General features: G+C 42.0%; 1 protein-coding gene across 7 annotated transcripts in view; it reads right to left on the reverse strand.

Annotated features, from left to right (window-relative positions):
- The window catches only part of XRRA1 (X-ray radiation resistance associated 1), a 61,569-nt gene extending 56,997 nt beyond the window's left edge, over positions 1 to 4,572 (reverse strand). For 6 of the 7 annotated variants that reach the window (XM_040489342.1, XM_040489338.1, XM_040489337.1 and 3 more), the window contains exons 1-2: positions 4,468 to 4,572; positions 2,358 to 2,413 (exon numbers count right to left, since the gene is read on the reverse strand). The gene's annotated coding sequence lies outside the window, so the exon portion shown is untranslated. Of the gene's footprint in view, positions 1 to 2,357; positions 2,414 to 4,106; positions 4,220 to 4,467 lie in introns of all 7 variants that reach the window. The other variant, XM_040489336.1, reaches the window with a different exon arrangement.
- Between the last annotated feature and the right edge of the window lie 237 nt (positions 4,573 to 4,809).

Below are 4,809 nucleotides of genomic sequence, written 5' to 3' on the forward strand. Positions count from 1 at the left end.
TGTGTGTATACATATATACATATATGTATGTGTGTGTATACATATATACATATATGTATGTATATATGTATATATATGCATGTGTATGTGTGTATATATATGTATATGTATATATATACACACATACATATATATATATGATTTTAAATTTTTTAGTAGCCACTTACATATTTTACATTTATAGAACATCTCTTTTTGGACAGCAACATTGCAGATACTCAGTACCATATTGTAGCCAATGACTAGTATTTGGACAGGACAGGTCCAAAGCTCATTTCTCCCAATTCTCAAGCTAATGCATTTTCTGTACAGAGCATGACCTTATTTTCTGTATCAGAAATAAGTGCCTTATAACATACATGGGCCATTTAAACATCGTATTTTGATTTAAAAAGAAATATCACTGGGGGTCCTGATGCACTTTGGGGAGGAGATTCTTCCAGATAAGCCCTTCCCAGAGACCCAACACTTCTGGAAACTCTACCAGTAGCTTACCAATGAACAGTTTTAAATGAGGATGGCTTTTTAGACATAAGATGCTAATTGCAATCGTTGAGATTTATATTTTTCTGAGAACAAGATTTTTGGCTAAAAGTTCTTTCAGAGAGTACATTACTAGAAAAGATCAAATTGGTGGCCCAGCCCTAGGAGATACAAGTTCTTACAATATGTATTAGCTTCACCCCTATCATAGAATCATTTTCTATTCTCCAAACACATTCGTTCTTCCCTAGCTGTGTTCCTTTGGCCTAAAATAGCCTTCTCCATCTTGTTCATCTGGTTAATCTCATGATTTAAGATTCAGTTCAAATGCTACTTCTGTAAGGAATAAATCTCTAACCAATGACCCAAATTTCTTAAACCTTGAGCTCTTAAGAGATTTGAGATTTTTCTTTAAAGAAAGCCAGCCAGGGAACTTGGCTGGCTCAGTCAGTAGTGTGGCACTTGATCTCAGGGTTGTAGGTTCGAGCCCCATGTTGGGTACAGAGATTACTTAAAAATAAAGTCTTAAAAAAAACAATAAAGAGATCCAGCCATTCCCAGATCTGCCTTGGAACAGCTTCAGAAAACTTGGGGTAGCAGAGGTTTTGGAACCTGTACATTCCTGGCTTGGGCAAGGATATGGTCCCTGAGATGGAGGGTCCAGGACAAAATTCAGTAAAAGGAAGGAGCAGAGTGAGGAGATAGGATCAGGTGTCCTGAGAAAATGTTTCTGGGAAGTGACAAATATGCAAGGTAGAGTGATGCAGTAAGAAGGGCAACAATTTTAGAGATCAGAGGCTTAAATCTGAGTCTAGTTGCTAACACTAAGCTGAATGACCTTAGGCAATACCTTTACCTCTTTGTATCTCAAATTTCTCACATGTAACTGAAGATAAAAACCTGTGTCTTGGAGAATTATTGTAAGAATTAAATGAGGTAATAAATTTTTAAAAAGCTTCTTTCTAGACCCAGTCCAGATGCCACCTTTTCTGCAATGCCTTCACTGAACCTTACAGAGGGAAATAGCTGCTGCTTTGACTAAACACTGGAGTATTTCTTCTCTCTTTCATGGCTGGAGTCCTTTCTATCTCATAAGGTTACTAACAATCATGAAGGGGTTCCTTCAATGGCCCGTGAACCTCCACGTCTGGAAACATAACCAATTCACTGTTTCCTCTTCCACCTTTGGAATGCTCACAGGAAATCCCAATAAATGCGTGTGAGCCAAATGAAGAATATGATGTACTCCCAGGGCCCAGGAGTTTTTATACATATTTCTGATATCCCCAGCTATACTCTAAATTCCTTTAGAGGAAGGAGAACACCTATGGTGTTCATTTCTTTACTCCCATTACCTAACACAGCACCTGGCACATAATAGATTCCACAATTATCTGTGGAATGAGTGTTGTTGGTATCTCCTTTGGTTCAACACAGGGCACTGAATTTCCAAAAAAGGATTGGATGCCCTTCCTAGGTGTTCACACAACATCTTATACTTCTAGTATAGTGCTTATCACTTTTCTTTGCTCCCTTTACCAACTTTTGCTCCCCTTACCAACTTCTCACCTGCCGTGGGACCTATGATACCTTATTCACCTATGTAATTCCAGAGCCTGGCACAGAACCTAGTATTCACTAAAAATGTGTTGGGAAGATGAATGGATTGATAGATGGATGGAAAAAGATCAATAGTGAGTCAATCTGTCTTTCAGTAATCTCTCTTGTGACCCACCACGCCTATCTGCTACATAGGTGAATGAATGAATGAGTAAACAGCTGGCTGGGGAATGTTAGAGATGATGACTGTTGGGAAAAGACTCCAGTAACTTACAAAATATGAGAACCTTGTTTCTGATCTGCAGGGTACTTACTTGATCTTTGATCTTGGGAAAGACCCTTTGACTTCCTTTTTTTTTTGTTTCTTCACCTGTAAAATAGATATTATACTCTTTCTTAGCCTGTCATTCAGACCTCTTGTATTTTCTCGTTAATTACATCTTAATGTGACCCTCTGCTCCAAAATGTGTCTCAGCTGGGGCCTAAAAAAAATACCAAAAAACTAAAGATCCCATAAATACAAAAAGACAGAAACATGGATGGGAAGGCGAAACAAGAGAGTAATTTTATGACGATGGGGTGGAGCTAGAGTGCTTAAATAAGTTGTGCAAGTCACGAATCAGGAAGGAAAGGATCATTTATACAATCACTAATGCAAAATAAATTTATACATGATAAAAACTGCAAAAACAGTTGGAAGATAAGACACTGGGAAAAGATATTTGGCATACATATACAAAGGATGAATCAGACTCAGACTTGTGGAGAGCATACAGACCTGGACACAACTAATCCTAGAAATTCCAGTTCCCTATGAAGAATACCAGGTAAGGAGGTGTGGATTTACAACTAGTGGGCTAGGAAGGGCACATAATCCCCACATGACATTGTCTAGAAAGTAACTCTAAAGCAAGTATGAACTTCACCTGGATGGTGGAAAAAAGAAAGTCCAAATTCCAGACTCAGAGGCCACCTGCTTAGTTAGCTTCAGCTACCTCGGGTCTCTATCTCAAACTTGAAGCAGCTAATCTCAGCCTAATTGTAAGGCCTCCCAGCTCCAACACACACAGAGTAATGGTGCTCATTTGCATACATGTGCCTTCCATCCTTTTGGCCTATGACACGTCTGCCCCTCTTCTTTGCCTGGCTCACAGAGGCAACTTTACTGTATCTCCCCCTCCTCATGTTGACCCTTCTCTGTGCTACCACCTCAGCCCACCTCTTAATGGAAACACTCCATCATGCTGTAGTATAATGGCCTGCTTACGTGTCTGTTCCCCACTCCTCACACCCCCAATCCCAGGCTGTGAGCCCCTCAAAGGCCAGGCCTAGGTCCTACCTATATCTTTATCCCCAGCACTTCATACAGGGTCTGGCCCATTGAAGGGATGCAATGAGTGTTTACTGAACTAAACTGAACTATAAACACAATGCCAAGGAGGTCTTCATTCTGTCTGCAAAGAAGGAAAAACTAAGGATCAGGAAAGGTTTCACAAGGCAAGTGACATTAGAGCTGGGTCTTGAAAAATGAAAAGATGTAAAAGAGAAACAGTAAAAAGCTACAGGAGCATCTTCCTGGATTGCTTCACAGGTGAAGCAATCCCATCTAATATTATCTAGTGATAATTATTATCACATGTTAGCTTCACCAAGACAGGTGTTTAGCCCATTATTTAGAAATATATCCCCAGTTACCAAAACAATGACTGCTAAATAGTAAGCCCTCGGTAAGCATTTGTTCAATTATTCGGACACTTAGTAGGGATTAATGGAGATAAAAACAAAAACAAGCGATGCAATGTAAGAGTTCGTAGTATAATATAATCCCGTTATGTGATAACTCTAGGTCACTAGAGTAGAAGTTCCAAGAGAGTAGGGAACAGGTCTGTCTTGATCCTCCAGTACCCCTTAGTATACTTCTGAGCAATGTTGGTTCTCAATAAATATTTATGGAAAAGGTGAATAGAAAGGTGAATAGAAATTATTTAACAAAAATGAATAGAAAACGTAGAATACTCTTACATCCTAAAACTATTAAAAGTAGAGTGGCAGAAGGAACATACCACGCGTTTTGACGTCAAAAACCCCTGGCTTCTAAACCAGGTCCGGATACACGCTATTTGGCCTTGGTAAGTTTCTTAAGTTTCCTCATCTGACGGGGCTGTTAGTGGACTACCTGACAGGACGGATATAATAAATGCACACAGTACACAGCCTGGCAGACGGTGGATATTCCGCGAATGCGAGTTCCCTATAACACGAAAACGTTACTGACACCTAAGAGGACAGTACTAGAGAGAATAACCAGTAAGTGCTGTAACGGGGCTAGGAAGGACGAAGGAAGAGTTCCTGCCGCCTCTTTGGAAACTCTTCTGGAGCAGAGGAGACTCTAACCCCTCACACAAACTAAGTTTCCAGCCGCACCTGCCTCCGTCGTCGCTTCCGCCTCCGAGGCGTCCGCGGAGGCCGCGTCCGGACAAGACGGGCTGCGCGCCCGCGACCCTCCCGGGAATCTCGGAGCCTCTCCACGGTGGCGCCTACCACTACCTTCTCCACCCCTTGGTAACCGCGCCTCGGCGGCAGGCCGCGTAGGCAGCAACCGGTGGGCGGAACTTCTAACTACTATACGTCCCGGCAAGCCCCGCGGCCACTTCCGCTGCCACCGCACGTCAGCCAGCCCCGAACTACGGATCCCGATGGGCTCTTGGAGGAGCGATACGCCGTCAGCTTCAGCCAATCGGCTTCGGACAAGTAGGAGGGGAGGGA

This window comes from Herpailurus yagouaroundi, unplaced genomic scaffold (assembly GCF_014898765.1).
Source record: "Herpailurus yagouaroundi ecotype Mexico unplaced genomic scaffold, PumYag 180, whole genome shotgun sequence".
Lineage (NCBI taxonomy): Eukaryota > Metazoa > Chordata > Mammalia > Carnivora > Felidae > Herpailurus > Herpailurus yagouaroundi.